General features: G+C 35.3%; 1 long non-coding RNA gene across 50 annotated transcripts; it reads right to left on the minus strand.

The window, feature by feature from the left end:
* Window positions 1–431: 431 nt before the first annotated feature.
* On the minus strand, window positions 432–11,363 carry LOC127876120 (uncharacterized). 50 transcript variants are annotated; one of them, XR_008047685.1, is made up of 10 exons: window positions 11,219–11,363; window positions 10,536–10,605; window positions 8,838–8,901; window positions 6,476–6,597; window positions 3,821–4,378; window positions 3,689–3,776; window positions 3,381–3,468; window positions 3,117–3,292; window positions 2,677–2,940; window positions 432–2,632 (listed from the first exon to the last, which is right to left on the minus strand). It is a non-coding gene; the product is annotated as an uncharacterized LOC127876120 (long non-coding RNA). The 50 variants fall into 50 exon arrangements; XR_008047716.1 differs by lacking the exon at window positions 3,689–3,776 and having other exon boundaries at window positions 3,117–3,160; window positions 3,205–3,248; window positions 11,219–11,362; XR_008047683.1 differs by lacking the exon at window positions 3,381–3,468 and adding an exon at window positions 3,337–3,380 and having other exon boundaries at window positions 3,689–3,732; window positions 11,219–11,362.
* Between the last annotated feature and the right edge of the window lie 16,523 nt (window positions 11,364–27,886).

The raw sequence follows: 27,886 nt of genomic DNA on the forward strand, positions 1-27,886 counted from the left end.
ATACACTGCATGTAGGCAAGAATATAAACACTCCCAATTTAATTAGCTAGACAATGCAAATGTATGAAACTTAATTTAACAGATAACCTGTATATAGTTTAGATAAATATTTTAACATTATTATAAAATACTATTTACAGTAATTTAACTTTAAGGACTATGAAGACATAAGTCAGACATATGCACACACAACTGTGCAATAAATAAGAGAGTTTTTAATCAATATGAGATACACAATCAATTTATATAAAGCATTTAATAAGTTTCTATAAAGTTTATATAAACCCTATATTTACAAATGCAAAATGTTCATTTGGAAAAGTTGAAAATATTTACACATTAATGTAAAAATTGCATCTCAAAGTATCAATTAAGTTCAATGCAAATATGCTTGTATGGTAACAATTGTTTGATATGCATTTAAATTAACGCAAAATGTAATTTTATTTTCTATGTATCAATATGATTAATTTGAAACATTTCACACAATTAACAAACATCAAGCTATTTTCAGCTGTTAAGCAACAGAACAACAATGTTTCATGCATTCAATTACAGTTCATTATAAACAATCACATGTTTAAGGAAATATGGCCAAACTGTTACACAAATAGTAAACTGCCGCTATCATCAGCCATAAGTCAATTATTATCATGTATAATATAAATACAAGTACAATATAATTGCTACAATATACACATGTCTTTAACAGACATTTTTTTGAGCAGAAAATTTCCTTTATCGTCGCAATTGCAAAACTGTAAGCATTGTATGGAAAACTAAATTTTATGATTTCAAATAAATGCCATTATATTTTTATTACACATGTTTTTTAACACTGAGTATCATATTGTACCATAGCTATTAATTCATTGAACAGACGTATATTAGTTTAGTAAGTATTCCACAAAACCCCAATACAAACTGATGGCTGAGTATTAAGTGTGTCATATTTTTGATAGCTGTATGAATGCACTTGTTATGTTGAGAGATGAACAAAATCATTATCTAACAAGGGATACAACTTTTTTTCAAGCAAAAACATCCCTCTATCTTGCTTAAAAATATTCATCACTCTCGCTTGATTTGCAATTGACTGATTTCCAAGTTGAATATATTAATTTTTCTTAAAATAATGCAAAATAAAGTTAAACCAATCTTTCAATAGTTGCTTGACTTTATTTAGTGAAAGGCATTACATGTACTAGTAACAAGATGTTCCTCTTGTCTAAAGGATATTTGCCTCTTCAAAATGTGTTGTTCTGTATCATTAAGAAAGTTTTAAATGAGCATTCCCACAAGCAATGTTTTTTTATATTATCTGGCACCTAAAAGATGTACATGATGAAAATTGTTATTACAAATAAATGTTAACAGCGAAAATCAAAATGGCAACAATAAACGCATGATTTACATTGCAAATACAATCATTTCACAATCGCTATATATACAAGTGACTAATGTACTGACCGATATATACAGTGAGCACGAATTATTGGTCAAGTTAATCTGGTCGTCTAAATGCCTATACACAAACATATAAAGCATAATAAACTTTACAAAAACAAAAAAATAATTATCATAACTTTGGCCATTTTTCCTACACCTCATATTTTCGTTTTTAAATACTCAGTTCCAAAACAAATACAGCATTTTAAGCAACACAAAAGTCATTCATAAATCATATTCATGCAAATTAATAAATAACTGGTCGTGAATACAGAATAGACAATTTAAGGAAGATTAAATGATTTTGTCTAAAATTAAGCAATATTTTCAAGAAATTGTTAGACAATAAACAATATTCTTGATAAAAACCTGACACCAATGGGCACACTTAAGAGTATCAAAGCCATAGCATAAACATTCTCCATCTGGCTAAACAATTCTTGTAACTACCACCTCTATATTACAGGTTAAGCCACAAAAAACTGAAGCATGTCTCATTACATGAAAATAATACATTTCTTTAAATTTTGTCGAAGTTACCAGCATCATTTAAACAGCTTTGACAAATGTCAAAATCAACATTCAGACATATATTTACTAACATTATATTTTCCTTAACATTTCCAAAATAAAATGTCATAATACAGACACAGTAATTGGATAGACTTGTAAATTTTGCGCTTAAAATACTATATAACATTATTTCTTTTATCAAGTAATCTTAATCTTATTATATTTAAATATAGTTATTTAAAGCCTTCAACATAAAATGACTGACAGCATCATAGTTCCAATAAAACATGAACTATTGTTTTTCTTTGAACACAACTTAGTGGTCACATAAAAACATTGCTGGCCACAAGACTTTCTTGCTTTCCATTTTTTGTTGTGATTTGTCACTATGCGATTTCTGTCTGAATCAAATCACTAATTTTCCACGTGTCCCAATTCCAAAGATGAGACATTCAATTGTACATGTTCACACCAGACATGGGGTATGTAGAGACCTTCAATTGTACATGTTCACACCAGACATGGAGTATGCAGAGACCTTCAATTGTACATGTTCACACCCGACATGGGGTATGTAGAGACCTTCAATTGTACATGTTCACACCAGACATGGAGTATGCAGAGACCTTCAATTGTACATGTTCACACCAGACATGGAGTATGTAGAGACCTTCAATTGTACATGTTCACCCCCGACATAGGGTATGTAGAGACCTTCAATTGTACATGTTCACACCCGACATGGGGTATGTAGAGACCTTCAATTGTACATGTTCACACCCGACATGGGGTATGTAGAGACCTTCAATTGTACATGTTCACACCAGACATTGGGTATGTAGAGACCTTCAATTGTACATGTTCACACCAGACATTGGGTATGTAGAGATCTTCAATTGTACATGTTCACACCAGACATGGGGTATGTAGAGACCTTCAATTGTACATGTTCACACCAGACATGGGGTATGTAGAGACCTTCAATTGTACATGTTCACACCAGACATGAGGTATGTAGAGATCTTCAATTGTACATGTTCACACCAGACATTGGGTATGTAGAGATCTTCAGTTGTACATGTTCACACCAGACATTGGGTATGTAGAGACCTTCAATTGTACATGTTCACACCAGACATGGGGTATGCAGATACCTTCAATTGTACATGTTCACACCAGACATGGGGTATGTAGAGACCTTCAATTGTACATGTTCACACCAGACATTGGGTATGTAGATACCTTCAATTGTACATGTTCACACCAGACATGGGGTATGTAGAGACCTTCAATTGTACATGTTCACACCAGACATGAGGTATGTAGAGACCTTCAATTGTACATGTTCACACCAGACATGGAGTATGTAGAGACCTTCAATTGCACATGTTCACACCAGACATGGGGTATGTAGAGACCTTCAATTGTACATGTTCACATCAGACATGGGGTATGTAGAGACCTTCAATTGTACATGTTCACACCAGACATGAGGTATGTAGAGACCTTCAATTGTACATGTTCACACCCGACATGAGGTATGTAGAGACCTTCAATTGTACATGTTCACACCAGACATGGAGTATGTAGAGACCTTCAATTGTACATGTTCACATCAGACATGGGGTATGTAGAGATCTTCAATTGTACATGTTCACACCAGACATGAGGTATGTAGAGACCTTCAATTGTACATGTTCACACCAGACATGGAGTATGTAGAGACCTTCAATTGTACATGTTCACACCAGACATGGGGTATGTAGAGACCTTCAATTGTACATGTTCACATCAGACATGGGGTATGTAGAGATCTTCAATTGTACATGTTCACACCAGACATTGGGTATGTAGAGACCTTCAATTGTACATGTTCACACCAGACATGGAGTATGTAGAGACCTTCAATTGTACATGTTCACACCAGACATGGGGTATGTAGAGACCTTCAATTGTACATGTTCACACCAGACATGAGGTATGTAGAGACCTTCAATTGTACATGTTCACACCAGACATGGAGTATGTAGAGACCTTCAATTGTACATGTTCACACCAGACATGGGGTATGTAGAGACCTTCAATTGTACATGTTCACATCAGACATGGGGTATGTAGAGACCTTCAATTGTACATGTTCACACCAGACATGGAGTATGTAGAGACCTTCAATTGTACATGTTCACACCAGACATGGAGTATGTAGAGACATTCAATTGTACATGTTCACAGCAGACATGGAGTATGTAGAGACATTCAATTGTACATGTTCACACCAGACACGGGGTATGTAGAGACAAGCACATTTTAAACAGCCTTTATATCTCGGAGCTTTTTCGGTATGGGGTTAATATGATAACAACGGTAGCAGCAGGCTGTCCTTCTGATTTGCTGGTTTGATTTCGTCAAGGTACGTCTGAAAAAAGAAAGATTCATAACAGTTAATGTCAGTTGTTCATTGTATGTGTTACGGATGATAAACAAGAACAAAAATAGCACTTTTATACATTGAGTTACATGAAAAGTTAATCATAACCACTTTATTACCAACTAACTATAAATCTTACCATCAATCAGGAAATATGGGTTGATATTCGAGAAACATACATTTCTTCCATTGGAAAAATATCACCTTATCATTTATAACAATAAGACAGGGCCATCTAGCCAATAGCAAATAAAACGTGCTGGAGAAGAGTTTTACTGAGATGTATGTGTAAGGTAGGCAAAAGGCAACCGATGCAACCACAATTTACTTTTGACTGAAAACTTCACTACTATAAAATAAATGAACCAATACTAGAGCTTTGTCACGGACGTGACAAATACCCCCACATGCCGCATTGACACAGGTTATTTTGCATGTTGTCTTCACAAAAAAGCGCACACCATGATCAATGTTTAAAACGCACTAAGTGACCCCGTGACCTAGTTTTTGACCCGGCAAGGCCCATGTTCAAACTTGAACTAAACATTATATAGCTACAACTTCTGACAAAGTTTGGTGAAGCTCTGATGAAAACTACTTGAACAACTAAAAACTAATAATAATGCTGTAATACGTGATCAAAACGAAATATTAAAACACTGCCAAATTTTATGAGAATCTTTATAAAAAAGACAACAATATAGATATAAACATCATGAACGTTTCCATACCAATATCTGCAATAAAATAAACCCAGAACAAACGCAAAATGAACAAAGATACCTATCAGAGTATGAATGCGCTAAAGCACTGCTAGACATGAAAAACAATAAAAGTCCAGGATCAGATGGCATATCTGCAGAATTTTACAAAATATTTTGGAATTATATTAAGCAATATGTCGTTAATTCTCTTAACTATTCTTTAGACACCAATAATCTAACAGAATTGCAAAAACAAAGCATAATTACTTTACTACCTAAGACCGCAAAGAACACCCTTTTGATCGATAACTGGAGGCCCATCTCGCTTTTTAACGTTGATTACAAAATAGCTACAAAATCCATTGCCAATCGTATAAAACCTCTTTTAAATAATATAACCAGTGTAAATCAAACAGGATTTATCAAAGGAAGATATAATGGCGAAAATGTAAGACTTTTGCATGAAATTATTGAACTAATGGATGAAAGTAACGAAAACGGTCTCCTATTTTTTCCGATATAATAAAGCCTTCGACAGTATGGATCATGGGCTTATGTTTAAATGCCATTTCAGATTTAGTGAGCACACCTTACAGTGGGTAATGCTATTTTATAAAGATGCAACATCACGCGTTACAAATAATGGTAATTTTTCAGATTTTTAGGAAATACGAAAATTTACGAAATAACAGAAAATACAAAAGCTTGCAAAATGGTATATAAAGCACTCGGGGTAGTACGCAAACTTTAACATAGCTTTATCAATAATACATTCTAAGTATATAAGGGGCAATATTTCTGTCAAAATGCTTGATACAGTTGTCTGCTCTTGTTTATAGGATGGGGTCATGTTGGTAAACAAGTATGCAAAATATGAAAGCAATATGTCAAGGAAAAATTGGGGTAGTACGAAAACGTTAACATTTGCACGCTTATGGAAACGCCGACATCGGGGTGAGTAGGATAGCTCCACAATATATTTTTCATATATAATAGTCGAGCTAAAAATGGAATAAAAAAAGAAAACTACTTGAATAAGAGAGCGGACACCATGCTTAAGTTTTAAAAAGTACTAGACACCATGCTCAATTTTCAAAACGCACTTAGTGACCCCGTGACCAAGTTTTGACCCGGCATGACCCACATTCGAACTTGACCTAGACATCATCTGACCAAGTTTGGTGAAGATCGGATGAAAACAACTTGAATTAGAAAGCGGACACTTAATACGGACTGACCGACGGACCGACCGACCGACAGACTAGCTCACACACGACCAAAAAAACCCACAGCTGGATTGAAAGATGTATTGACACACAATGTTAAATCTACATGCACCCACCAATCTCTGAAAGTAAGGCCATGAAAAAGGAAAACTAACCCAAGGTTCGCTCTGCATGATGTTCATAGACTGAGGGTTGTGGAGCATGGGGATCTCATAATCTGCAGACGATGACTGCAAATGCTCCTGGGACATACTCATTGCTCTGCAACCCAGGTTTTCTGGAATAAAAGTAAATCATGCATCAAACAAAACAAATTCAAAGCAATACTAGCGTTTTCAAGGACAACCCCAACTGATTTCAACCCAACAAAACGTTTGTCAGTGCCTCGACCTATCATATCAACAAGGTAATGTCAAAAGATTTAACTCAAGCGATGTTCTAGAGTTGTAAAGCATGTTGAAACTGTGAATGCATTCAATGCATTGAGGCTAAAATCAATAGAGAGAGAGAACATTAGTTCATTTTGGTTTATCACAAAACTTTATTTAAAGAATGTTTAAATAAAAACAAGAGCTCCGCGGTCTGAGACAGATGCCTCCCAAAACAGAGCCTTGAGACACATCACTCAATTCCTTGATGACATATCGAATTGATACCAATTTAACACTTAATGTCACAGTGACCTTGACCTTTGAACTAGTGACCCAAATTTCAATAGACATCATCTACTGTCTAAGACTGATGTACATGTGAGTTCTAAAGTCAATTGGTAAATTTTTTATTCATTGGAAACGATTCTCACACTAATTGTGACAGTGACTTTGACCTTTAACCTGGTGACCCCAATTTCAATAGGGCACATCTACCGTCCATGGTCAATGCACATCTGAAGTATCGAACCACTAGGTCAATTTGTTGATGATTGATTGATCGGAAAGGATTTTCACAAGTATTGTGACTGTGACCTTTGACCTAGCGACCCCATTTTCAATAGAGGTCATCTACTGTCCTAGGCAAATGCATATGTGAAGTATCAAGCCTATTGGTCAATTTGTTGACAAGTTATGGATCAGATCATTTTCACAATTATTGTGACAGTGACCTTGACCTTTGAACAAGTGACCCCAATTACAATAGAGGTCATCTACTGTCCAAGACCAATGCACATGTGAAGTATGAAGCCAATATATCAATTTGTTGACAAGTTAGTTATAGGAAATCAACTGGTCTACCAGCACACGAACGACAGACCGGCAAACATCCTGCAAAACAATATACCCCCTCTCCTTTAAAGTGGGGCATAAAATACACGTGGCGGGTTAACAAGAAATGGTTTAAATATACTTGTTCAAGAAAAAGTGTTATACATATATGAAGATTTACCAAATGCAACACTTTTCTATGTTTCAGTACAATAACAAAAACTAACGTGAGAACAGTTTAAAAGTAATTTACTTGTGTTTTATTTTGAAATAACTTGAATTTACAGGGTTTACATTTACGCACTGTTATTTTTTAAAGTAAAAATTAACCTTGAATACATTGATATAGTGACTCATCTGAGAATACGACAAGTGAAAGTATGACAGCTTGTTTATTGCAAAAGACATGTGCACAGGTCGGTACTGATTAGTCTCTTTATAGGCAGGGCGCTACTTCTAATAGGGGTCTGATGCAAAGTCGGATACACACTCTTTTTAATTGCGTCCTTACAAACCGACAAAAAGTATGGTGGAAAAAACGTGTCAGAATGAGTGCGCTGTTGTAGATTAATTTAATATTTTAAATTGATTTATAACAAACACCATGTCCTATTGATATTCGACACACATTTGCATTTTTTAGAAAAACAAGAGCTTATCACAATAGTACCAAATCCCTGCCGACATGTGTTTGCGTGTATGACATTTGTTTTAGAGAGTAGAATAATATTTGTAAAACATGGCACCTGTGCCATCCATTTATATTTTAAGGATCAATTAGTTATATAGTGTTTGAGATATGCTGTAGAGAATAAAATATAAAGAAATGAAAGAAAGCGAGGAAATTAGAGAAGAAGACTATAAACAGTTACTGTTCTTTGTCACTGTATTTTTCCTTACAAGTTATGCAAATGCTTTATTCTTTCTTTTAAACAAAAATATTCACACAACTTTACACAACTGTGGGCACAATGTTAGTTAGTTTAAACGTATTTATTGCATCAAATATGCATGGGATTTGATTACAAGTTTTTGCAACATTATTTGTTAGTTATTAACCCTGAATAGAATATAACTTACACAGCCTCTGAATCCCATGTGTGGTGAGATACAGTGATATTAATTTGATCTTGTGCAAAAGTGACTTGGCCAATGATAATTTAGGGCTTTGTCACAAGATGACCATCTACCAATCAAAGCAAGACTTCATGGGGATCAAACAACTGAAGTATCAATTTAATCCCGTGAGAAATGTAGATGTTGTTTGATAAAATCTTTTTACGTTATATGCAGACAAAACGCTCATTTTACTGACCAACTACATGTAACGGTGGATGATTTCATCGCTAGGCACTCAACGTTGTGGGGTGACCCTTGACCTGGTTAGGAAAAGAGAGGCAACATGATAAAAATCAAACAATAAATTAAAGCAAATTAAACAAGGGCTGTTTGTAAAACATGCATGCCCCCCATATGGGCTGTCCGTTGTAGTGGCAGCCATAGTGTGAATACGTTTTTTGTCATAGTGACCTTGACCTTTGACCTAGTGACCTGAAAATCAATAGGGGTCATCTGCGTGTCATGATCAAGGTACTTATGAAGTGTCATGATCCTAGGCAAAAGCGTTCTTGGGTTATCATCCGGAAACAATTTTACTGTTTCAGGTCACCGTGACCTTGACCTTTGACCTAGTGACCTGAAAATCAATATGGGTCATCTGCGTGTCATGATCAAGGTACCTATAAAGTGTCATGATCCTAGGCAAAAGCGTTCTTGAGTTATCATCCGGAAACAATTTTACTGTTTCGGGTCACCATGACCTTGACCTTTGACCTAGTGACCTGAAAATCAATATGGGTCATCTGCGTGTCATGATCAATGTACCTATGAAGTTTCATGATCCTAGGCGTAAGCGTTCTCGTGTTATCATCCGGAAAGCATATAACTATTTCGGGTCACCGTGACCTTGACCTTTGACCTTGTGACCTCAAAATCGAAAGGGGTCATCTGCGAGTCATGATCAATCTACCTATGAAGTTTCATGATCCTAGGCATATGCGTTCTTGAGTTATCATCCAAAAACCATTTTACTATTTTGTGTCACCATGACCTTGACCTTTGACCTAGTGACCTCAAAATCAATAGGGGTCATCTGCGAATCATGATCAATCTACCTATGGAGTTTCATGATCCTAGGCATATGCGTTCTTGAGTTATTATCCGGAAACCATTTTACTATTTCGGGTCACCGTGACCTTGACCTTTGACCTAAAAATCAAAAGGGGTCATCTGCGAGTCATGATCCATCTACCTATGAAGTTTCATGATCTTAGGCGTATTTGTTCTTGAGTTATCATCCGGAAACCATTTTACTATTTCGGGTCACCGTGACCTTGACCTTTGACCTAAGGACCTCAAAATCAATAGGGGGCATCTGCAAGTCATGATCAATCTACCTATCAAGTTTCATGATCCTAGGCATATGAGTTCTTGAGTTATCATCTGGAAACCATTTTACTATTCCGGGTCACCGTGACCTTGACCTTTGACCTAGTGACCTCAAAATCAATAGGGGTCATCTGCGAGTCATGATTAATCTACCTATGAAGTTTCATGATCCTAAGCCCAAGCGTTCTTGAGTTATCATCCGGAAACCACCTGGTGGACGGACCGACAGACAGACCGACTGACATGTGCAAAGCAATATACCCCCTCTTCTTCGAAGGGGTGCATACAAATATTGATATGCTTAAATATGTTTTGAAACTAATGTTTGCGAATAAATTAAATTATAAAGAAATTCATACTTAAGTTTGTGCATTTATACTTGTATTAGCTGTCATGCATATGCATCAGTGTTGTTGATGAAAGTGCGTTATAAAAGTACGATCTTACACGAGAATCAGTAATTATGCTCTATAACTCCATTAGGTTTTATTAAAACAATCCATATTGTGACAACGTTGCTGAAAACTGCTACAACTAGGTAGCTCAAACATGTAAGACAGCTTACTAGACTGCTACTGTTGTTTTTGCTGCTGCGTCGACTAGGCTTGGTACTGCCAAACACTTAACACGATAAGCTAAAAGACATATGCTTGGCAATTTGTCAAAATGCAACATAATATTTCACAATGGCTCCTTCATGAACATGATTGATTACAAGGGATGCAAGTGACTATGCTTTATTTGTTTTTAGACACTACTATTCAAACAACTTTGCGAAAACTGTGGACACAATCACACAATGTTAGTTATAACCGAGAATTGCATATAGGTTACAACGCAACTGTGGGCAAAATGTTAGTTAAAACCCTGATTAGAATATAAGTTTCATATCTTCTGATTTCCCATTATAGTGAGATACTGAAAGTAAAATAATACTGGGTAAAAGAGTGACTTGGCCAATGAAACGATGGGGCTTTGCATGCAACAAAATCACCACTTTTCACTTACTGTTCAACGGTTTAACACAATTTAAGTTCCAATTTAATCCTTTGAGAAATTTAGATTTGATACAAATCTTTTTATAATATATGCAAAAAATGCCGCTTTGACTAAACAACTTAAAGAAAATTGACTCCAATATACCCTCTCCAAAACGTGGTTTGTGGAGGGTTATTATCATTAATTCACATCAACTGCTTTGAGATTGAGATGTTCAGAAATAAGTAAGGCCATGGGTGCATCATGAACCTGCGTCCAAGGCTGAGGCTATTGCTGGAGACCGGAGTAGTACCGGTTTGACATTCCGCCTGGAATCTCATTTCACTGAAGGGTCACATATGGCGCAGTCGCACCCAGCAAGGTTTTCAGGAAGGGTGTCCTCTGAAATCAAATATCAACGAAGTGAATATCTAGTTGCATCATCAGAAGGTCATTTTTATATTTACTGCAAGGTCCAACCTTGACAACAAGTTACCATTTGACATTACATTAGACACAGTATAAAGGAGTGAAACTCCAGCTGCTGGAGTAGTATTGAATTATTATTATAAACAATTAGTAGGTCCTTTATTTAAGGCAAGTGACCGATTGCCCAAACAGTACAAAACAGCACAATACAAAACAACATAAACACAAATAAGAATAAAGCTGGGGTCACCGCCTTGAAACGGTCAATGCAAAGCATTGGGGGTTTAAACGGGTTTTGGATCGCTCAACCTCACACTTGGCCCAGCAATATTCATAATACATCCAAGTGTAAATGAAATTTAACCTCATAGCATTGTAACTCAAATTTAACAGTAATAAAAGGGAATTAAAACGCATTCAATTTAATTAGCATTTAATTACTCAATGGTGTTGAAGATACCAGAGCAACAGAGTTACAACTTTTTGTGGAACAATGGAATGAAACTATAAACAAGTGTCAACTACATTCCTTATTTATAGAAAAAGATTTAAAAATATAGCATCCACACAGGCCATAAACTATTCAAGACAATATAACACGGTTTTGCAATGTGACAGCACACTTAAAACTGTATAAACTGTCAGGAAAATTACGCCAATTGCATAAATTCTGATGGTATTTATGCTCAGACAAGTCGCATTTTTTTAGGCAGTTCATACACAAAAATAAGTTAAGAACGAGAATGCCAACAAAATGCACCCAGTTAGAAGACTGGTTTACATTGATCGTGAGTACATTGGCACACATGTTTACTGGTCATTTTTTCTTCATTAAACAAGTACAGAGAATCTGGCTTGTTACTAAACTTGTACACAAAATTCTGCCCACAAACATTATTGACAACTTTCATAAAGAATCAACTTAAATTGCCTTGAAATAGTGAGCAGATGTAATAGTGGATGCCAACTGCCCAACAGCCAACATGCAGCTGCTGCTGGTTGTTCTATTATACATGAACCTTCAGGAATAACCAGGCCAATCAGGGATAAAACTTTCCACTTTTATAGAATTTTTGTTTTAAAGAAATATGTTCTAAGCCAAATCCAATTTGTAAGTGGTGTCCCTGATTGGAGTCAAACTCTTTACGCATTCAACCCGTTTCCCAGCGCAAGGCTCATATCTGTTTTTAAAGCTTCTATTACTCTGATTATTACAACACAAAGTGAACATAATCTGTTATATCTAATTCTTTTAACGTGTTGTTGTTTCTGTTTTCATTTTTGATGAATGGCTTGGTGTAAACATTGAACTCACTTTGCCATAGACAAAAGTAACCCAACAATGCTGAGGTTTGCATAAAAAAGACATAATTTGGTAACTCGTGAATGAAATTAAAAACAAATGATGAATTTGCCTTGTTTTCAATTATACAGGGTTCGACACTAAGGCACGTCCGACAGACATTGTCTAGTAAGATCGGTGGTTGGGCTAGTAAAACTGTGGGCTAGCTGGTCGTACATACAAAATCTATACTGATTCATATTACTATAACTAACCGATGTTAATATGTAAACTAACTATTGTATCCATTATTTACATCAGAACAAAACTAGCGTATATAAATAAACGCGGAGCATTCACATGATTCATCGCTATTTTTAGACGCGAAGGAGAGCTTCCCGCAAAAATAGCTTGTTCTCATTGGTAAAGTTGTCATGAATATTAACACTTTGCATGCTAGGAAATTTGTAGTCTGCTAAAATGTTGTCTGCTGAATTTCTAAAATTAGCATTTTCTTAATTTTTTTTCCAAGAATACTATCAGAATAGCAAACAGTTTGGATCCAGATGAGACGCCACGTTCTGTGGCGTCTCATCTGGATCCAAACTGTTTGCAAAGACCTTCAAAATTCGGTTCCAGCACTGAAATAGTTAATGATTTTCTGCCGTGTCGTAGAACTTTACATCATGTTTTTACGACTTCTATCGAAAATCGGTATCGTCAATGTAAACATTTTGGCGTAGCAGATGAGAGAATGTAATTTAAAGAGTGACTTTGATCAAGATTGGATTTTCGTCCGACAAATAAGTTAATAAAGAAGAATCCGACGGTAAAACTGACACAGATTATGATGGAAAAGGGCATTGCAGCTGTGGTAGCATGGAACACAGCGGTCAAGGAGGCCAGAATTTGATAACGTTTAATAAATGTCACCTGCTGTACAGACATCATTTGTTTAACTGGTGATAAACAGTAAAATTACAACAATCAATTTATGTTGTTAAATAGTTTTATTTTATTTTTTACTCTGGGCATCAAAATAACTTTCTTGTGTTCACTAATTATTTTCTAATAAAACCTGATTAAACAGTTACACAACACAATTCTGATTATTTGCTATGTCATTTATGGTCTAGTAGACATCAGATTCGGGCTAGTACATTTTAAGAGGAGCTAGTCCGATGGTCTGGCTGTAATAAAAATTAATGTCGAACCCTGTTATAGAACATATAGACATAACAACAACAAAGGGCAATAACTCTTAAAAAAGTGAAGGGTTATGGTTCTTGTGCATTGCTCATCTTCCCATTAATTTCTACACAACCATGAAGTTTTATGTTTAAATCTTTTAGCCTATTTGAGATATAGCCCTGAAAAGTTCTATCATACCAAAACAAAAATCTTTTTTCACTATCAATAGACCATCTGTCTATAATCTTCCTTGTTAAGAAGAACACTCATTGCTCTCAAGCAGTGGTTGAAGTGTGCGGTTATGACTTAGTATTAATGAAAGTACTGACAATGCTTTTGAAGAGGATGGATATAAAAGCATCAATTTAAGTTTATCTACATCACCACAATTGTGTTTGTGGGTACGAACATTTTGGGTACGAAAAAAAATGGGTACAAAAATTATGCCCCCCCCCCCCCAAAAAAAATGGGTACGAAAAAAAATTTGGTTACGAACAAAAAATTGGGTATGAAAAAAAAATGGGTACGAACAAAAATGTAGGTACGAAAAAAAATTTTGGGTACGAAACAAAAAAAATAGGTACGAATAAAATTGGGTACAAAAAAATGTGGGTACGAAAAAATTTGGGGGTTACAGGGAAGTATTTCCGTGTGGAACTTGGCCCATTCAGCGAAACTGGGTGGCGGGTTACACTCTCAATCAAATACAACAAGAAATATCTGTCAAAAGAAATTTGACGTGTATTTGCTGTACCTGCACTTACCATAAAAAAGTTCTCTTACAGTAAAACGTTTTTTGGGTTATAACATTACATTTCAGCAGATAAAGAGCATGTCAAGTTTTGAATATATCTCTCTTTAATTCTCTTTAATTACACCATGCTCTTTAATTTCACATGTATATCATACCAAACTTAATATTTCGTTGTTTCCTTTCCTAAGTTAATAATGTTATGTGAACGGACTTGAGTTCACATGCCCATGTGCATGAACATATAATATTTCTCTTTTGATTATTGTTTTTTCTCTAATTCAATAAGCTTAGGCATGTTTGTTCGTTAAGTACGGCAATAATTTCATGATGATTCCCGAAAGTAGTTATGAGCACATAGTGGTAAGAGCAATTGAAGAGGTGGGTTTGCCCATGAACACATGGTAAGGGTCACTAAATCTCCGCGATATGACCTAATACATTATGTGTTTAAAACAGCAAATAATATCCAACAAACGAATGAATTATCAAACATAGCATGTGTACTGATGTGGCTCTGTAATTTCTGTTTGAAAAGTTTATTAAATATGCAACATGAATATAACTAATTTAAAATTAACGTTTTCAAACTATGATTAAATCTTTTTTCCGGAATATGCTGTCCTATTTATAGCTGAGCTTCCTTTACCTTTATCAATGATATGATCTGATGCCGATTAGAAAAATCGAGCTATCTCAATCGGACTGGCTCGGTCTTTTACATAGGTCGCTAGTGTGAAGAATTTTTTCATGGTATGATAACTTTGACGAGCCGCTTCCAAGCATCGTCAAAAACTTCCTTCTGCAGTATTTAGAGGGAGAATATTTAATTACAAGAATTTAATGTGACCATACAAATCGTTCAATTAAAACTTTTAATATCATTTACATTTTCTGTGCTTTAAACTGTAAAATGGTGGTATTAAGTCTGAGAAAACATCGCACATTTCTTATTGTAGTACAGTGACCCCGCGTTTATTCAGACACGTACGTTCCGGTAGAAATTTCCAGATTAACGAATCTTCCGGATTATCGAAACCAGTGCCGTTTCAAGAGTTAAATACTTACCGTATGACATAAACCTTATGTTTATGTACATTTACATACTTATTTCCCGTCAAGAATGATATTTTCTTGTTACGCAGACATTTATTTAGTTACTAAAATAAAATGTTGTTAAACAATGTAAATACAAAAACCGAATTTTAGTACATGTACATGTACAAACATGACGTAAAGCTTTGTGAATGTTAGGATCACACTGATAGGTGTTGATAGCTTAGTATCTAATCCATATTTCGTTGCTGTATACACTTCCCATGAGGACTGCGTGTTTCTCGTGTGATACTGCCGCAGTGAAAAGACGTTGCAATGGGTGGAATGCGAGCTGTACGTTGGTGGCGTCACAAATCAAGAGTGTTGAAGGCAAATAAAATATAAAACTGCGATACTGTTTTAATATCCTTATTTATAACCCGTCTCATACAACAGAATGTTGAAATGATTAAAATAGCGACACGTAACATTCGATGCGTTTTAAATGGATTGCTTAAATAATCCTAGAACAACTTTTCACGCACGATGACGGTCCAATTGTAATCAGCGTCTTAATTGGTCGCGTGTTCAGCTCATTAAAGACATTTAAGAAGATCATTGTATCATTTAAGATGCATTGTGTAATGCCGACATCAATAATAGTTTTAAGTCGGAGTCAAATCATGTTTAGTCACGCCTATTAGCTCTAACGCCTAATCACAATAATATTTCACGCCTCGGTGAACGCGCTTTTGTTTAAACCACGGGATGACGATTGAGCCTAAAACAACAATACTTCACGCCTCGGTGATTGTGCTTTTGTTTATACGGCGAGTGGGCGATTATGCCCCCATGTTGGGAAGCATCCCTATTAACAAGCCATAATCACAGCTAAATACACAGATCTGTGTTGCGAAATCTACGTCCGGATTCGGAACGCGAGATGCCTGTCTAAACGGGGCAAAATATTGCATAATAAATCTGTTCCCCTTGACTTTCGTCCAGATCGCGAGATGGTCGGACTATCAAGATCCGGATAAACGCGGGGTCACTGTATTTATATTAATGCAAAAGTGGAAAGTGAAAGTAAAAGCACAACAATGATACTATTTAACAAAAAAGATTCATTAAATTGATTCTACAATACTCTTAATTAAGTGTTGCTTAGAGTCATTTTAATATTAAAAAAACAAGAATATAAGTAAAACTTATCAATCAGAGCTCCAGATAAGGGTCGTATTTTCGTAATTACGAATTATTTTCAATGCCGTTGCGTATTAATTTTAAAATCTTGTCGTATCATTAATAATTACAAAATCAAGTTACGAATATTATTTTTACATCGGTTTGTATCTATTTTTATTGAGTTCTTTTCGCGTATTAAAGATCTTTGCGGTGCTTATATAGAATGGTTATCGGGTTTGTGTAACAAAGAGCATTTTTTCCAATAAAAGCGGCGTATACAGTCTATCTGTCCAAAAACAATGGCGGCGCCCATCGAACGTCCTAAAAAAACTGCAAAGCGTCCAAAAACACGCTTTTAACATATTGCACGCAAAGTGGGCCGAAGTTAAATGTTTATAAAGACATTATAGAAAAGATCTTATACAATGTTGTATGATCAGTTGCCGACACAGTCGGAAAAGCTAAACAAAAACGCGATACGATGGGTCCTAACTTAAAAAAAACACAAAAAACATTGAACGAGTGAAAGGGACAAGTCCCGTGGCTAATCGTTGAAAAGATTGAAGGGGAGACCCGTTTTAATTGTGAAATATGTAAAAATTTATCTAAGGCATGCGATCTAAGCACTGTTTGGGCATATGAAGGTATTTGAAAAATAAAATTGTATAATACTGAAAAGACACCGTTGAACTCGCATTATATAAAGTTGCTAGTATGTTTATTTTGATTTTTTTGCATGAAAATAACCATTATAATTTATTTTTAGGTCATTAAGAAAAAATAAGAATTATTTTCCAAAACTTAGTAGTAGTGTTAAGAATAAAATTTCAGAGTTAAGAATTCTTTTTGAAAATCTGGTAGTAATTTTAGAATTTCACAACACCTAATCTGGAGCTCTGTCAATGCTCCACAATAATGCGCTAAGTTAATATATGGGTTAATTTTAAGAATGAGTTCCACAAAAAAGGAAATACATGTGTAAATCAACAAGCCAGAACAATCAAGGGGTTAATTGGGTAAATATGTTACTTCTAGAATGCTCATATTTGTTTCATTTGACGGAGCTATCTAGTTTTTGGACCTAGTTTTGCAATAGACACATTTTTTATTTAGACCAATGTTCTGACAAAGTTTCGTGAATATTTGAAATAAATATAATCTCTAGTGTTTTAACAGTGTAATTTTTGATAACGGGCAATGTGTGTTTAACAATGGGAATAAATGTCATCACAAAGTCACTACATAAGCACATTGTGCTAATGTTAGCTAAGAAGAAAACAAGCTAGGTACATCTGTATTAGAATTGACAGAGCACTGTGAACAGTGTTTTTATTCAACGAGTTTGTAAATAGGATGGGGTCTTTTGCGTTGCAAGGCGTTTGACTGAAACTGGTTAATGGAATTTATTTCTTTCTGCTTAAATTAACTATAAACTTGACTTTAAAGTGTTTTACCATAATAATACAATAATGCACACATTGAATCTTCTGAAAACTAAGTTGTTGACCGGACTGGGGTTTTCATTCGATAAAAGCAAAATACTTTTTCTAGTGCATAATCACAATGAGGGTATTGTTTTAGTCTGTATATGCTTCCTACATCACTTAGTTAGGATTGAACACTTCTCACTATCACCATACCAGCTGTCAATAATCTTCCTTGTTAAGAAGAACACTAATGGTTTTCAAGCAGCGGTTTAAGTGTGCTGGCATGGCTAAGTATTAAAATCTTCCTTTCGCAGTATGTAGATGGTGTGAATGAAGAGAGTGAATATTTACCCTTTGCATGCTGAGAAATTTTTCGTCTGCTAAAAGATCGTCTGCTGAATTTCTAAAATTAGCACTTTCTTCGATTGTTTTTCAAAGAATACTATCAGAATAGCAAACAGTTTGGATCCAGATGAGACGCCACGTTATGTGGTGTCTCATCTGGATCCAAACTGTTTGCAAAGGCCCTCAAAATTCGGTTCCCGCACTGAAAGGGTTAAATCCTTACAATGGTAATGTTATCATAGCAAATTCAACTAAAAGCTTCTATATATTTTACAAGTTTAGTGTTGTAAACTTCAAATTGGCGTTGATAAGTCAATGTTAACTTCATCCCTGTTTTATGCCAAGTTCCTATTGATGAATATATTAAAATATATTTATATTAAATGTAATTTCCATGTCAGTCAGCAATTAAGAATTTAATCAAATAATATATTACGTTAAAAAGTACTACATGTTGTGTATAGATGATTGCTTCCGAATGTAGTAACCCTTTACCACTTTGATGCACATTTTGACTCATTTGAAGTCCCTTTTAAAGTTTAATTTAATACATTATCTTTCTTACTAGTTTTAAGTTTAAAGGCTTCATTCCACCCATGAGCCACTGATGAGCAGCAAACAGCATACAACCTGAAGAGCCCGCCGCCCGCCAAGGGTGAAACTATTATATGTCCCGTTTTTAAAACGGGCATATTATTTAGATCTCTGATGTATGTTTCCATAGATGTGGCATTTACTCCTCTTTTGTTTTAAATGCAATCCTCTTTTTCTGTATCGTTCCCACGACATAATAACTCGATGGAACGAGTTAGCTATGTCGTGGAAATGACTAACTAAGTCAAGAGAACGCGAGAAAAAAGAGGGATGCAAAACTAAATACATGAGTGATGCAATGAAAAAAGAGCAGTGCATTAAATAAAAGGAGAATTGCATTAAACAATATACTGCACTCCTCTTTTATTTAGTTTTGCACTCCTCTGTTTTCTATCTCGATTTTTTCCCTGTACTAAGTAAGCCGTTCCCACGACATAGCTAATTTGTAACATTCCCACGAAAAATAAGTCGATCCCGTCAGTCAGTTAGCTTACAGGCCAATAACCACATTTGCTAAAACTATTTTTAGAGGACCAAAATACAAAATGAAATGAATATATTAAAGCAAAGAATATTTAACAGTCATTTTGTTATACAAATTATGTCACCTCTTTTTGTGACCAGCTTATACAACTGCATTCAAATTTAAACCGCTGTTGTAGAGAATCACTATGCATTTACAACATTAGACATAATTTACAAAACCTAAGTGACAAGCCCGTTCAGAATATAACATATATAAGTAGTTTTTGGTCTGTCTAAGTGTTTAAAGGGATCTTTTCACGCTTTGGTAAATTGACAAAATTGAAAAAAGTTGTTTCAGATTCGCAAATTTTCGTTTTAGTTATGATATTTGTAAGGAAACAGTAATACTGAACATTTACCATGGTCTAATATAGCCATTATATGCATTTTTTGACGATTTTAAAACCTAAAAATTATAAAGCGTTGCAACGCGAAACGATTGAATAATTTGGAGAGTTCTGTTGTTGTCGTTTAAATTTACGAAACTACGAAGATTGCTTATATAAGGTATAAAATTCTTCTTTTGTGTATACTCGGCGGAATAGCCGAGATGGCTAATGCGTTTTTACTTCAGACTAACTCCAGGACTCCGGGGGTCACTGGTTCGAGCCCTAGTACCGGCTACTTTTTTTTCCTTGTTTTAATTTTATTCTTGATTTTTTTACTGGAGCTGTTTTACTTCAGACTAACTCCAGGACTCCGGGGGTCACTGGTTCGAGCCCTAGTACCGGCTACTTTTTTTTCCTTGTTTTAATTTTATTCTTGATTTTTTTACTGGAGCTGTTAAGATCCAATGTTTACATTTATCAATATAAAGCATTTAATGACAAACTTCAAAATATGCCAAAATCTGTGAAAAGGCCCCTTTAAAAGGATGTGGTCCATGGAGTGTGGAATGTAATCTAGACTGTAGGATCATAACTAACATTAATGATGTTAGTCAACATAAAAAATAATAAACCTATTGGCTTTGCATGTTGGGGGCACTGATGGTGCATAGTATGTTAATATTTATAAAATCTACATAAACCATGTGACCCTTAAAAATTCAGACCAAGTTTCATTTTACTAAAACAAAATATAGCATTCAGAGTGTCTATAAGTTTTTCTAAGCATTTAAATGGTAACCTAAGTTTTTAATACACTTAACTTAAAATTGACAGTTTTTGTGATATTGCGATGATACAAATTCGGACCAATGAATCATAAGGGTAGCTTCTACAGTTTCAACAATTTTTGCGTAACCTTTAACCTGTTGACCAGTTTTTTTTATATCCAATGACCCAAATTTTACCGAGACCTAAATATTTTTCAGATAAACAGTTTTATTTCTATAGTGAAATTCATGTGTATGAATTCGCTTGGAATATGTTTAAATTTGTCATATCTTAATGTTGGAGTTTACTTTACAAGATCTGTACTGTAACTGTGATCTACTTTTAGTCATTTCTTTCACCCAATTGGGAACGGGTCCGGTACACATGCCCTTGGGAATTTTTCGCGTTGTGAAATCATCAGATTGGGAAACAAGAGGGCCATGATGGCCCTGTATCGCTCCACTGTTTTTTCTTTGCGAAAAAAACGTGTAATGCGCATGGGTTGAAATGTATTCAAGCATGTGACTTTCTCTTTCTATCCCTCGTCCCACTGGGCGCTTAAAGTTGGAAGGGTGAGCATTTATATATATGAAGAAATATAACTAAACAGACAAAAAAGCCTCGGAATTGTTGCACAGGTCCTTTGCTTATAACGTAGGTACATTTATCTCTCCAAAAGATATTGTCGTTCTTTCTATTTCACATATTTTTAGATGCTGAAGATCAAATCTACGCATTTGATTTGAAACAGATTCACAAATCCCATAGGAATCAAAATGCCTTAACCCTTTACCAAACAACACATTTTGGACTTTCCCAATTTGAAAGAGGTTGCAGACGTCAATTGAATTAAAATGGAATATGAAGGAAATGATCAGGTAGAGTAGAAATAATTGTGATAAAAATAGAGAAATTGCTCATCAACCCACACATCCCTACGACCAACAGGCCTGAGAATATTATGATAATCTAAAGATTATTTCTTTGTATTTATAAATGTATTTAATTAAGTAATACATTTGACTTCTAAGATCAATTCATAACTTATATTAAGAAAATTATAAAATGGTCAGAAATATATATGGATTGTTTAGCAATTGACAATCATTTCAACAATTCATGATCAGTCACGAGTCACAAATGGAACAATGAATCATTAGTTATTAAAAAGCAGCATATACGATAGTTAAGAACATTGCACTTCATTAATTTCAACACCTTCTCTTGGATACAAAGTTTGAGTTTACCGTGCAGTATCATATATTGACTTTCCTTGAAATAATTATATCATGTTCATGGAATTTGTGTTTTTAACATCAATAATATATTATTAAACTGGTTTAAACACTACAAAAAAGGCATGAAATTAACATGTCATCCAAAATATTTTCATCCGGATATATGGTCACTTTCGACATATTTAAATAAAACCCGACTTTTTTCAGTTTATAAGAAAAACATTCATAACAAATGTTCTTACTTCAATGCCTTTGTAAGCAGTCACCATCTGACCTAAAATGGCACTAAATGACAGGGTTTTATCTCATGTTTACAAGATTTTGATGTTGTTGGTCACAGCCAAACGGCCGCAGTAATCTCCACTGGTAAACATCATATGTTCAGTTTTGTGACCCCCGGGGCCGGATCAAATTTGAGCCCAGGGGAATAATTTGAACAAATTTGGTAGAGGACTATTAGATATCACTACATACCAAATTTAGTAGCCCTAGGCTCTATAATTAAGGACAAGAAGATTTTTAAAGTTTGCACAAAATAGGCCTTATTTAAGCATATGTTCATTTTTGTGACCCCTGGGGCAAGGTCAAATTTGTTCCTAGGGGCATAATTTGAACAAACTAAGTAGAGAACTATTAGATGTCACTACCTACCGAATTTGGTAGAAATAGGCCCAATGGTTATGGACAAGAAGATTTTTATAGTTTGCACAATATGGGCCCAATATAAGCATATGTTCAATTTTGTGACCCCTGGGGATTTACAGTCAAATTTGATCAAACCTTAATTTGAACAAACTTGGTACAGGACTATTAGATGTCATTACATACCAAATTTGGTAGCCCTATGCCATACGGTTATGGACAAGAAGATTTTTTTAAAGTTTGCACAAAATAGGCCTTATATAAGCAAATTTTCGATTTTTTGACCCCCCCAGGGCAGGGTCAAATTTGACCCCAGGGGCATAATTTGAACAAACTTGGTAGAGGACTATAAGATGTCACTACATAGCAAATTTGGTAGCCCTAGGCCCAATGGTTATGGACGAGAAGATTTTTTAAGTTTTCACAAAATAGGCCTTATATTAGCAAATTTTCAATTTTTTGACCCCCCGAAGCAGGGTCAAATTTGACCCCAGGGGCATAATTTGATCAAACTTGGTAGAGGACTATAAGATGTCACTACATACCAAATTTGGTAGCCCTTGGCCCAACGGTTCTGGACAAGAAGATTTTTAAAGTTTTCACAAAATAGGCCTAATATAAGCAAATGTTCAATTTTTTAACCCCCGGGGCAGGGTCAAATTTGACCCCAGGGGCATAATTTGAACAAACTTGGTAGAGGACTATAAGATGTCACTACATAGCAAATTTGGTAGCCCTAGGCACAATGGTTATGGACAAGAAGATTTTTAAAGTTTGTACAAAATGGGCCTTATATAAGCAAATTTTCAATTTTTTAACCCCCCCCGTCTGGGGCAAGGTCAAATTTGACCCCAAGGGCATAATGTGAACAAACTTGTTAGAGGACTATAAGATGTCACTACATAGCAAATTTGGTAGCCCTAGGCCCAATGGTTATGGACAAGAAGATTTTTAAAGTTTGCACAAAATAAGCTTTATATAAGCAAACTTTCAATTTTTTAACCTTCCGGGGCAGGGTCAAATTTGACCCCAGGGGCATAATTTGAACAAACTTGGTAGAGGACAATAAGATGTCACTACATAGCAAATTTGGTAGCCCTATGCCATACGGTTATGGACAAGAAGATTTTTAAAGTTTGCACAAATAGGCCTTATATAAGCAAATTTTCAATGTTTTGACCCCCCCGGGGCAGGGTAAAATTTAACCCCAGGGGCATAATTTGACCAAACTTGGTAGAGGACTATAAGATGTCACTACATAGCAAATTTGGTAGCCCTAGGCCCAATGGTTACGGACAAGAAGATTTTTAAAGTTTGCACAAAATAGGCCTTATATAAGCAAATTTTCAATTTTTTGACCCCCCGGGGCAGGGTCAAATTTGACCCCGTGCAGGGGCATAATTTGAACAAATTTGAAAGAGGTTCACCATAGGAACATTCTTGAGAAATTTCATCAGATTTGGACCAGTAGTTTAGGAGAAGAAGATGTTTAAAGAAAAAGTTAACGCACGCACGCACGGACGCACGCACGGACGCACTCACACACGACAGACCACAGGACCATGACATAAGCCTTTGGCCAGTGGAGCTAAAAATGAGTCGCAAAATCTTCCAATTGGGAAAATCAAGTTCTGAATTGTACCAATTGAAGAATGGTATTTCAATGAATTTGCCTACACCATCTTCAACTTGTCCCACTGTTTCCAGTGTTTACTGAGCACCATTGCTTGGTGCATAGACTTTGTCATCAACAGTTTCAAGTATCATAAGACTTGTACAAATAGCTTCGTCATGTTCGTCGTCAATCTGCATTTGGCTACTGTCATCTTGGACATTTTTTGTTGCAGTTTGGGTGTGGTGTTGTCATGAAAACACATTTATTTATGCAAAATCAAAATACTTGTAGAAATTGTATAATTATGTTTCTATGCATAGATATAGTACACTATTATCATATTTTCTTTGGCTGGGCACTTGTGCGTTCAAAAAATAAAATCATATATCAGATGAGCAACATTATTCTGACAGGTTAACTGTATCGTCAAGGATCCATAGTCAATATGACAAACATTAAAATGTTGTCTATGTTATGTCTATTGCTTGGTTTGACACATTAGTAATACATTGATTTTTGTTATCTTGTGAGAAATGTTAGCCATATATTTTTTTCCAAGTTTAAACCCTTTGTCAATAATAATTGTTCCATGTCACATGCCCGCAGGATTTCCTACAATGTCTGAAATTTTAATGCATTTTATGAAAATGCAATTAAATCAATTTGAAAAAAAAGATTCAAACAATATTTAAACTTATAAATGGATAAGACTACAAAATCAACTCCAGATTGCTGCATTTATCTGGCTATCAGTCATCACTACATTACTCATGTGTTTTCACTTGCGGCACATGATCTTTCTTGTTCAAGCTATTTCCGTTGTAAAAGTGCATGCTTTAATCTAATGTTATTTCTTTAAAGTGAATCTACACTGACTTTTTTAAAGGGGCCTTTTTCATGTTTTGGTAAATTGACTAAATTTAACAAAGTTTTTTCAGATTTGTAACTTTTCGTTGCAGTTATGATATTTGTGAGGTACTACTGAACATTTATCATTATCTTAAATATCCACTATATATGCATCTTTTGAGGATTTAAAAATCTGATAATTATAAAGCGTTGCAATGCAAAAGGATTCAATAATTTGGAGTGTTCTGTTGTTATGGTTATATTTTTTGAAACTATGACGATTGCTTATATAAAGTATAACAAGAAATGTGTCCACAGGACACGGATGCCCCCAACTGTAACTTTGTCACTACATAAAAGTATAACTGTGTAAACGCTTGGTAGAAGTTATTAGGTTTTTTCAAATCCTAAACGCAGATTTCGAACCTAAACGTGGCCCCTAAGCTCAAGGTCAAGGTCACAGGGGTCAAAATTTGTGTGCGTATAGAAAGGCCTTGTCCATATACACATGCATGCCAAATATGAAATTGCTATCTGAAGCGACATAGAAGTTATGAGCATTTTTCGAAATCTAAACGCAAGGTGTGACGGACAGACGGACAGACAGACGAACTGACAGTCCGATCACTATATGCCCTCCTTCGGGGGCATAAAAATGTCTTAAAATATCAAAATAAATCAGAAAGCCACATAAACTAGAGAGCGGACAACATGCTTAATCCTTGAAATGCACTAAGTGACCCTGTGACCTAGTTTTTGACCCGGCATGACCCATATTCGAACTTGACCTAGATATTGTCTTAATACAACTTCTTACCAAGTTTAGTAAAGATCAGATGAAAACTACTTCAATTAGAGAGCGGACACCATGCTAAATCCTTGAAATGCACTAAGTGACCCAGTGACCTAGTTTTTGACCCGGCATGACCCATATTCGAACTTGACCTAGATATTGTCTTGATACAACTTCTGACCAAGTTTAGTAAAAATCAGATGAAAACTACTCCAATTAGAGAGCAGACACCATGCTTAATCATTGAAATGCACTAAGTGACCCCGTGACCTAGTTTTTGACCCGGCATGACCCATATTCGAACTTGACCTAGATATTGTCTGGATACAATTTCTGACCAAGTTTGGTAAAGATCGGATGAAAACTATTTGAATTAGAGAGCGGACAGGAAGTGTGACCGACCGACCGACCGACCGACCAACCGACCGACGGACAGTGCGAAAACTATATACCCCCTTTTCTTTGAAATGGGGGCATAAAAATACATGTACATCCCTAATTGTATTAGCACAGATGGCCGATTGGTATAAGAGGTAGACTTTTACTCCAGGGGCCAGTGGTTCGAGTTGAGGGTTACTATTTAATGTTTATAATTGAATTTTTGCTTTTTTCCTGAAACTTTTTAGATCCAATGTTTACATGTATCAATATAGAGCATTTAGTGACAAACTTCAATACATGCACAAATCTGAGAAAAAGCACTTAAACAAGGGATCTCAAGTTTGACTATACAACTTACTTATGGTCAAATGCAATGGTGTGGTAACTGTGGTTTATAAGCCGATCTTATGTTACAACAGTGGTTTCACCTGTTTTATAATTTTCAATTCTTAACAAAAAGCAATTTCGTTGAATTGATATCCCCCGCCTTATCCTCATTAATATCTATACACCTATGAAGTTTCATGTTGAAACTTATTTAGTGTCTGAGATATAGCCCTAAACGTTAGTGACAGACAGACAGATGGACGAACTGATAGGCGGACCGATGACTGACGCACGGACAATGACAAAGCTATATCCCTGCGCCTTATGCATTTAAATAAGCATAACACGTAATCTGAGTGGGAAACACAATTTGCAAAATCAGAAATGCAAACAAAAAACAGGAACACATATTGTACTTTTGAATGTCAAATGTATGCTTTTGACAGTGTAAAGCTTAAAAGTACATGTCAAACAGTTTAGAAAGGCTGTTTTTTGTGACATATTGTGAATATATTCCATTTGTAAAATGCTTGCATCAAAATTGTGAGATGGCTGACCCATGCAGGTCACACTCAAAGAAGTAAAAAAGCCCATCAATATGTATAGGTTTTGATTGCAGAATAACTCCATGATTTATTGCAGTAAAACCACATGATTTATCGCAAAACATCCTTGAATTTTAGTCTATGTCTACAGAAAATAGGTTGCGGGTGTTTGTAGAAGGATAATTAACAAGACTATTGCCAAGCAATAAAAGTCCCCTACCGGCTCCACCATTGTCAGAAATTCCACCATTGTCAGAACATTTTTTTTATTTGTTGCCATAGCAACCAGAATTTTTGACGTAGGAACACAATGAAATGACGCGCATAATGTCCATATTGCCATCTATCCATGTTCCAAGTTTCATAAAAAAATATTAAGAACTTTTAAAATTATCACAGGATCCAGAAAACCACCATTTTCAGCATTATTTGTAGTCTATTTGTTGCTGTAGCAACCACAATTTTTGACGTAAGAACAAAATTAAATAACGTGCATAATGTCCATATTGCCACCTATCCGTATTCCAAGTTTCATGAAAAAATATGAAGAACTTTTAGAGTTATCGCAGGATCCAGAAACAAGATGTGTTTGTAAAACACAATGTCCCCCTATATGACGTTTGACCTTGAAGGATGACCTAGACCTTGATCCTTCACCACTCAAAATGTGCAGCTCCATGAGATACA

The sequence above is a fragment of the Dreissena polymorpha genome, chromosome 1, assembly GCF_020536995.1.
Source record: "Dreissena polymorpha isolate Duluth1 chromosome 1, UMN_Dpol_1.0, whole genome shotgun sequence".
Lineage (NCBI taxonomy): Eukaryota > Metazoa > Mollusca > Bivalvia > Myida > Dreissenidae > Dreissena > Dreissena polymorpha.